We start from the raw sequence: 9,980 nt of genomic DNA, 5'->3' as shown, positions 1-9,980 counted from the left end.
ATAAACGCTTTAGTGAAGCTCCCTCCGGCCTGCTGCCTGTTGCTTTTGGGTCCTCACCTCACCCCCCACCGTAACACTGGATTTCCTCTTGCATTGTCTCTTGTGTGTCTAAATGCTGTTTTGAAGGCTGTTCCACTTTTCCAAGCCACAAAGCAAAAGCTTTTAGGACATTTATTTCAGAGTGTTTTGTTATTGAGCTTGAAGAGCCCATATGTTTTGACCCTAAGTGTGAATATAGAAAGAGCAAAATGAATAAAAGTAAGGAGGCATGCAGCGATATTGTTTAGTCTATATGTTAGAGGCAGATTTACGTGTCACCGAGCAGGCTGGTCAGTGACTTGTGTAGAATGTTACTCTCACTCCATTGTTTCAAGTCTCTACTAACACAGTACAATCTAAAAGAAAAGGCCCTTACAAAAATAACGTTATATATATCTCTATATTGCATTCTCTTTTTATTGTAGTTGAATGTCCTTGCTCTTGTTATTTTGTGAGATTTAATTACATGAACAATTTTTTATTGCGGTACACTTTTGATTGCCTTGAAATGTAACTTGTCTTTTAGATGCGCCTCATGGTCAGGGCATCATAAATGAGATGCAGTTGTTAATTAACCTATTGTGAATGAGGTGAGAGAAGCTCTCACTGTTGGAGCCACCCAGACCGTCCTTTACACAATAGGAGAATGAATAGATAGATGGACGGATTAAATAAAAGAGATACTTTCTCAAGATTGGGATTTCCACATTCCTCCTCGAAGGCAAAGAAATACATTTAAAAATGAGGAAATCAGGGCAGCACATTGCACACCCTCAGGGCAAAAATCACCATGAATGGCTTGTAAAGAAATGTCTTTGTGTACAGTAAGGGCACTCCTAAAAAAGAGGACAGAAAACCCCGAGGGCATCAGTGTCTTACCAGCAAAGTCATTTATCTCACACTGAAAGAAAGGCTGTCTCCTTTTAAGCAGCCCACATACAAATTAAATCTGAAAAATTCTGAAAGAAAAATAAATATATAGAGGGAGAGTTTAATTTCCTTTGCAAAAAAGAGATGAATTGATGATAAGAGGGCTGCAGGGATATTTTCCCATAATTCAAATTGGAGGAGGCTCGATATGAACATAGAACAAAAGGAGGCAGAAAGAAGCCAAACAGGAGAAAAGAAGATGCAAGAGAAAAGGGTTATATACTGTAGGTGATTAGATAATGGCTTAAATGGCTGGTTCAACCAAATAAAAGAACATGTTGGCGGTTTTAGTTTTACTGTCTCCGATTTTTGAGATATTTGGCTGTGAGATTTATGCCACAACACACACAGAACGGAGAAATTAATGGTGCAATTGTGGTGCGCGCAATGTTGAAAATAACATGTTAACAAGACCCAGTGTTCAGCCATGCTCGGAGGTCTTGGGGCTGTACTTTGGCCCAGCAATGCTTTGAGTTGAATGCTAACACAAGCAACTTGCTTACAATGACAATGCTATACCATGCTGATGTTTAGCAGCATGTGTACCATGTTTTGCATATGGCGGTTTTCCACTGCGTGGTATCTACTCGACTCGCCTTGACTCTACTCGCCTTTTTTGGTTTTCCATTACAAAAACAAGTCCCTGGGACCTGCTACCAGGTACTTTTTTTAGTACTACCTCAGTCGAGGTTCCAAGCGAGCTGAGGCGAGCCCAAAAGGTGACGTGAAAACTTGCAGACTGCTGGTTGGTTGGATCACTGCGTTGTTAGCAGACAAGAGTGTGGAGTGTGTGTCCAGAACAAATGGACATTTAAAAAATAAATCTAGCTAGACACCGACAGATTATCTACTCTCTGCACTATTCTCACTAATCAACTGTTCAATATTAAGGGCTGTTAGGGCCTTTATGTCGTTTCCAATATTGCACACTGTTACTTTAAAAAAACAAGACAAGTTATCAAAGAAAAGTTTTTATTTAGCTTTTCAAGTAGCGCATCAAACCCTCCCGGACTTCCCGGTCTTCATCCTCTGCACCCTGTGTCCACCCGGCTTTGCCGTCCCAGATGCATCCCAGTCGTTGTCATAAGTCTCTCCATGACTCTCATAAAGGTTATACGAAGCCCAGCAGGTCACAACCGGAGATCTCACTGGTCGGACGTCGCCCACCAGGCGGTCTCATGTCGACGTCTGAACTCCGGCGGAATTCACAAACTTCTGTTTTTTTTAGCGGTGATTTTTGTTGCTTCCTTCAGCTTCTTTTGAAATAAAACTTTTCTTCTGGCTGTAGCGAGTAGCCGACGTGCTGTTGTGAGTCGCGTTGAAAATGTCATCATCACGCGTAGCTATGGTGACCAGCCACGCTGAGATGTTACTCATTTTGCAATGGAAAAGGAACGTAGAGTCGAGTAGAGGCGAGTCAAGGCGTGTCGAGTCAAGCTGTCACCAGCAGTGGAAAAACGCCATAAGTTGAGAGTGTTAGTCAGTTAGTATGTGCTAATTAGCCCTTAACACAAGGTACAGCTAAGGTTAAGGGAATGTTATTAGTTTTGCAGGTATTGGACAAATTCAGATTTTAACCTGATGATGGTGTTATATGGTGTTCCGATGTATTCTCTTGGGACCATGAATGTGTGCACCAAATTTCACATCAATCCATTCAATAGTTGTGGAGCTATTTCAATAAACCAACAATATCAACCTCTTGATGGCACTTTTAGAAAATTCAAGGTACACTACAGATCTTAGAACTGGGGCAAATAAAACCAAACCACTATTTGCATGGCTAAATGCCAGTAGAGGACATTACACTAGACTTAGACCAATATGTTAGATTTTTGTAATTTCTTTTATTTACAGTAAATATTTTTTTATTTGATCATTTGTTTGGGTTGAACCCTCCACTGAAAATATAAGACACCTAGAATGTAAAACAAGCCGGTTTTGTCCATGTTTTTTTTTTGGCATTGTCATGTTTGGTGAGATCTTACAGTTTTAGCCAGATCCCATGAGGGGTTGCTTCACATGGGCTACCAGGCATAGTAGCCTGTGTGTGTGTGTGTGTGTGTGTGTGTGTGTGTGTGTGTGTGTTTGTCTGTGTGTGTGTGTGTGTAAGAGACAGGATGGATACAGTATTAAGAGGTAATTCCTGCTTTTGAAACCGTAAATCCCTTCTTATCTCAGCATCATCATCACAGCCCTCTATCACACTGCCATCTTCTGAGCGTCTGGTCCTCTGTCTTTTTACTTGAGTCTCCACTCATTCACCCCTCTCCCTCCATCCCAACCCAACAGTGTTTTTGGGGGGTGGGGCAGTCCTCATCTCTTGTTGCTGGTATCCCTAAACTACATGTGCAAGGTCTGTTCATTTCCATTTATTCCCCGATAAATCCAAGCACCTGGTCAGTGACTGGAACACTGCTTTCTGCTGTTTCCCATGCTGCACAGATAACCGTCACACACACACACACACACACACACAAACACACACACACAGTCCGTGGCACTATCTTTGTGGGGACCTGTCATTAACATAATGCACTCCCTAGCCCCTTACCCTAACCTTAACCATCACAACTAAATTCCTAACCTTAACCCTTACCCTCACCCTAACCATAACCTAATTCTAACTCTAATCCTAAAACCAAGTCTCACCCTCAAACAGCCCTTTAAAGTTGTGGAGTCCAACATTTTGGTTCCACATAGCTGTCGGGACCCCACAAGTATAGTGTATTCCCGATTTTTGGACCCTACAAATATAGTTGAACAAGACCACACAAACACACCCAACAAAATGAGTCACACACGTAATCAATGATCACCCCCACACAAACCAGTGGCCAAAGACATGAGTACAATTGATCTTCCAGTGCACCGGGGCAGATTTTGCACATGTGTCCCACTCTTGACCCAGTGTTGTTTATAGTTTTGAGCTTTAAGCCCATGGTAATATTGGTATGTCAGATTGGTGTGTCTTTTTTTCATTTATCGGTTTCTAGAAGAATCTAGTATACTATTTAATGTAAATATTAGTGTATAGCTTTCTGTGTGATTTGTTCTGTCAGTGGTAATAATCAGTGTTGTCCAAATGAAGCTTCATGAACCATTAGTTGCATGGATTAACCCAACTAGATGGCGCTCTTGGTTTAAAGAAAACGGCTCAGGGACTAGCTATCCAGTGTGCTTTCAACCTTTTTTGAACAAAGATCGCCATCTGTTGGGTTTGGAAAAAAAAGAAAATGATTCACAAAGATAGCCTGACAAGCCAGACCAAAAGGTTGCTTTTTGCAAGCAGCAGCCATCTTCTTTGTTTTCAAGTAGCAGGGAATTTACGCAGAACCGTCGTAACTCTGCTGTCATTATCTTAAGCCCGCCCACAGACTCTATTCACGAAGGGATTGGCCTGACCCGAATTTGTTTTTTCCCGCTCGCAAACCAACAGAGAGTTACTAGACTATCACAAGGCTTCATTTAGGCATAACTAGCGTGAGTGCTGTCTTTTTAGTAGTATGTACATGTCACTGGATATCTTTCATGTGTGACAGAAGCTGCTACAGGCTACAGCTTTGGCAGAGGTACTGTTGGTCTTGGAGTGCACATTGTGTGTGTGTGTGTGTGTGTGTGTGTGTGTGCCTGTTTGTGTTTTCCCCCCTCTCTGAAGACAGGGATCTTTCTACACCACGCTTAATGTACATCCAATGGTTCTGCAAGGTAGGCTTCTTTTTGAAGTGTTTCCATTACATCAAACGAGTTGGAAAGAGGGAGAGAATGGGTATGAGAAAGGGAGCGATACAAAAGGGAAAACAAAGAGAGAGAGCGAAAGAGATGTAATCTGTCTCCAATCGATTGGCTGCACCTCTGACCACTCTTGGGATCCAACTATCATTAGTTTCCATCTGTCGGGCCTCCTTTAATTTTTCCCCCCTCTCTTTTTAATTTCTTTTCTTCTTATTTTTCTCTTTTAATTCCCATTCAATTAAGGCTCGCTGTATTGGCTGGCCATTGGTTAATTGCTCAGGGTCCCTCCATGGAGATCGGCACACCTTAACGAGATGATGCGGTCAGCCTCACAGTACTCTCAGCACTGTGTGTGTGTGTGTGTGTGTGTGTGTCTATAGCAGTATCTTTTTTATTGCCTGCTTGCATATAGCAAGAGAGATATACAGAGATGTCCAGTTAAAAATATTGGACACTTGATTATACAAGCTTAGGTGAATTTGCCCTTCCCATGCACTCCTCTTTCTGTGTTTTTGCATAGAAAAACAAATTTCAAAAAATTTACATTTGTTTCTTAGTGTCTCCAGTCTTAAATATTGCCGCACTCTTACTGTCTTTTTTGTCTATACCTTGATCTGGATAAATACACTGTGGTCATGTGTGTTTGTATACGTTGGTGTGTGTGCATCCGGTAGAGCATGTCCCCCTCTCCCATCTTGTCAGCCCTAAGATTGATTAATTCACTGAAGGCACCCTGTCCCCATCATGCCTTGTGATTTGCACTCTGACTATATCTAAGGCTGTTAACCATGCAATTACCAAGCTAGTCCATCACTACCTCTAAGGTGTGTCGCAAGCCCCCGTTTACTCTGACAAGACTGACTGATCGTGTATACATTTACAGCCTTACACACAGGCATACACACTTTTCTCCTACTTCCAGCTTAAAGATAACTATTATACAGCATTAAGGTTCATGCATTTACCTGATGAAGGTCTAAGACCAAAACATTGTATTTTTTAAATAAATTATTGATTGCGGTATTCTTTCTAAACTTAGGTTCATACTGTACATTCAAATTTTGTGTTTGTACTCTGTTAAAAACACTTAATCTTTCTCACACTGCCCATGGCTGCTGCTCTTGTATTCACCCTTTGTCTGAGATACTCTGTTAGTGTCCTTTTAATCTCTTCTCACTAGTGCTGTCAAACCGTTAAAATATTTAATCACGATTAATCGCATTAATGTCATAGTTAACTTGCAATTAATCGCACATTTTTGTCTATTCTAACTGCCCCTTGATTTCTTTTTGTCCCATTATTTCTTCTCATTTTAATGCTCTTATCAACATGCAGAAGTGGATCGGCTTGCTCTGTGCAAATGTTTATTAAAAACACCATTGCCATAGAGCCTACTGTGGTGATTAATTTCACACTAACATTCTCACTTGGAGCGAATAATCTCACACAATGTAACAACGTTCATCAATAAAAGGGTGACAAAAATACTTGACGAGGGGGGGGATGAGAATTGGCATCAGCTGTGTGCTTGGCCGTCAAGTGGTATTTCAGACTGGACGTGCTGCGATGATCGCTCAGTTCACAATGACAAAATCCAGATCACTTTGGTCTTGTCAGTGGAACATTTGGCAACTTTTAAAACGTAAAATTTCCATTTAGAATCTTATCGGCGTCCATTTTGGTGTCTTGCGCTTGCCATCCACTCAAAACGTAACGTTACTACTCTTTGGCTGGCTCGCAGGCCCACACGGCGTGTGTGCGGGATGCCAGTTGTTTTGTTTCTGGTCTAGCTTGATCCGGTGTGGTGTTGTAGTTTTTTTATACTAGTTGTTGCAACAGCATGTGAAAAAACAAAGTTTGCTAGGCCAAAAAGAACGTTAATCTTGCATATTAAAAAATGTACGCCTTTAAAATGAGTTTGCGTTAACGCCATTAATAACTAGTTTAACTGACAGCACTACTCCTCACTTCATTCAAGCCCAGTCTGTTCTGAGTGGCTAGTGGGTTTCTGCATCTCTGCGTCTCCTGGAAATAAAGGTTTCTCAGCCAAATACTATCCAATGTTTCTGCAGTAACCTAGACTGGGTAAACCCCGCCCGCTCTGCCAGCGATTTGATTTTGCCCTGCAGATCGATCTAGAAACCTGCACGTTTAAATCTCCTGCTTCAGTTCACAATTTTGCGGGAACCAGGTGCTCTATTGTTGGGATTATCACCACGACGATATAGAAGCGACCAAGCAGCTTCTGTTTCGATTCAACATAGCGGCTACCGAACGCCACCGCAGCGCAACAACCCATTGATGCCGCTTTTGCTTCTGCGTCACCCAGATTGTTGGTCTGATTGGTTGAAGGAATTTACAGTTGCATACAGAGTCATTTGAACTTTGCCCATTGGTCACGGGCAGAGAAAATACAGATAATCCCCAGACCAATGCTCAATCTCATATCTGTTGAGCACTGCTAGTCTGGTGATAGCCAGACTAGCAGTGACCCAGAATTGGGGAGAATGTAACAACACTGGCAGCCAAGATTACATCTTTCACTGCTTTTAGCATGTGTCCATCCACATGCAACAATGTTATCACCACAGTAGCCTAAAAAAACACTCCAGTAGTTTAGTAGCCTGGAGCAGATGACCAATCTTAGAAGGCTGGCTAAGTGTACGTGACACCCAGTGTCAGGTTCAGAACAGCTAGAAATCTGATCGTTTTAGCTTATTATTTGACATCATTATTTGAACACATTTAACATGAAAATCCGATATTATGACATTATAGACAGGACAGTAAATACGTAAAAGTACAATATGTCACCTTTAGTGTTCAATTGTGTTCATTATTCTAACTTGAAGTCAGAAGCTTCACTATAGTGTGTATTGGGAGTGTTGATGAAAAGAATGCAGGGACTAGCCATCTTCACCTTTCCTCTGTTTACTCTGATGTTGTTTTTGAAAACTTTGACCGGCCAGGCTAGCAGAGTCAGCAGGAGACGGCTGAGTTGATTTTTTTACCATCCTGATGCTCATCATGAGAGGGCTTCAGGGATGTTCTAGCTACCTTGAGCTTATCTTCTTCACCTTTTCCTCTGTGTTTACTCTGATGTTTCCATTAAAAAAACTTGACCAGCTGGCTCGCAGAGTAGACAGGAGATTAGCAGGAGGTTAACAGAATTGGCAGGAGACTGGCAAGTCGGTTTCCCAATCCTGATGAGCGACTCATAGCCACATGCTATCACCCTCCAAACGTCAACTACATAAAGCGCAAATAATTTCAATGCAAGTATTCAAGTTAATATAATTTCAAATGATGGGATTCAAATCTTTTTTTCTGAAATCATTCGGGTTGTGAAATTCAATATCAGATACTAGAAGGGGACTCGGAGAGCGCAGACCTTTACCAACACAGTGCAATCGATTTTTCTTATTATTTTTTTTAACTTCATGGAACAAACGTTCCTACATCAAATTGTGCATAACTAGAAGTGCAGCAACGTAAGAAATCCACAATTTTACCAAAACTGTAGATCATTCTGTGAATGATATGTTCGCGTTCCATATGGAAACCAAGGGACACCGTACTTCCAGGGAGTGCGTATGCGCAGTGGGTTATAAGTTCAGTAGGTGTACAGCTCCCACCATGTTATCTGTATGGTCTGTTCACTGAGTTCAGTATTTCCAACAGAGGTTAATAAAATAAACCCATCCGGCTTGGATATAAACCATGGACTCCTCAACCATTTCAACAAAAACCATAATCTTTTTCTAAATTAAAAAAAATATTTTTTTTTGTTCCTAAACCTAACCAATCAGCTTCAACCTTAACTGTTTAAAACCGTGACCATTACATTCTGTGGCTTATGTATAAGGACGGACAACGCTGTTGTGGGCCGTATTTTTCTGCCTCAGCTCGGGGAGCTAATTTATGAATATTTAATTGTAGTCTTTTTAGAGAGGGTAGGAATAAAGACGCAATTGTTGTGCGGTTTGGAGGATTTGCTGTTGCACATGTACAGGACCAAATAGTGGAGGGGACAAAGGTGGCAGTGATTTGCTGTCCAGCACTTACATACTACATTCATCTGAAAGCAATTAATACGGCGGAAAAAAATCATAACTGAAAAATGTGACCGAATCGCTTCATTTTCTCGTTACCTCCTCTCCTAACACATGCAACCTTTTTTTCTTTCTCTCTCTTTCTAGCTCCCTCTCTCCCACTCAGAACAAATGGCAAAAGTGTAACAAATGTCCGAGGCAATTACGTTGTGAGGCCACAGAGGGAGAGGCGAGCGAAGCAGAACAACTTGAAATGGCTTTATAGAAAGGACTCCCAGGCCCTTTAATTACACCACTATTGATTGCTGCATGCAGGCTTCCTACATTCACTTACTGCTTTTTCGTCTCAACTCTGCATTTAATAACTGGCAGAGAACCGCGCTGAGATGCTTCTGAATTTAGACTATTTGAATATATATATCTTTTTTCGTCCGTGGCACCTCTGGTTTAAATCTATGGGTTTGTTGGTGTTACAATCAGCTTGCTTTATTGCAAGATATGATTCATTTCTTGTGGAAACAGGTGGCGTTTTAAAGTTCATGATGACTAATATAGTGTTTTGTGGTAGTTCCAGCATTTGGAAAGATTTCATAGCAACAAGATAATACTTCACAAGTGTGCATAATGGAAATGGATAATGGATTAGCTTAGAGCAGCTTCATGATTTTAAATGGGTGACTCAGTAATTCATCTTTGTAAATACTGGTAAATGACCTCATGCTATCATTAATAAGTAATTCCTATTGTCACTTCTTAATTTATCCAATATGTGTCAATCTGCAGCTCCTTTTTGATATTAATCCTGGTCTCATTTAGCATCAAAGTTTTGATTCATGATGTTGTTTTGGTGCTACATTAAACTAATTTGGATCTACAACCTGATATACAAGACAGGATTTGTTTTTATGGATGAATGAATAACGTCTTCTCTTGTGTTACTTAAAAAGAAAAGAATAGTTAAGCTGCTAACTAAACATTCTTATTTGCTTTTTTCTGAGATAAATTTTACTGGGCGTGTCTGTGCTGCATTCTGGATTGTTGAGTCCTCCACCATACCACACCGGGAGCTTCTCAGAAGCGGAGCCCAACTCACAGTAATTGACGACTCTCCACTCTAAGCACTCCCACAATTAAACTCTATTCTTTGTCATGTAAACGGAGTGTGTTTGACCTGGCGCATTCATTAGCAGAGCTGCTTCAAGCGTGCTTCTGGGACGCGCCGTG

At 41.1% G+C, this 9,980-nt stretch overlaps 1 protein-coding gene across 1 annotated transcript in view; it reads left to right on the top strand.

Annotated features, from left to right (window-relative positions):
- LOC117950913 (inactive N-acetylated-alpha-linked acidic dipeptidase-like protein 2) overlaps positions 1-9,980 on the top strand; it is a 498,171-nt gene that overhangs the window by 294,874 nt on the left and 193,317 nt on the right. The gene's annotated exons all lie outside the window — the stretch shown is intronic.

Source organism: Etheostoma cragini, chromosome 9 (assembly GCF_013103735.1).
Source record: "Etheostoma cragini isolate CJK2018 chromosome 9, CSU_Ecrag_1.0, whole genome shotgun sequence".
Classification (NCBI taxonomy): Eukaryota; Metazoa; Chordata; class Actinopteri; order Perciformes; family Percidae; genus Etheostoma; species Etheostoma cragini.
This window is presented reverse-complemented; position numbering and strand designations above follow the sequence as displayed.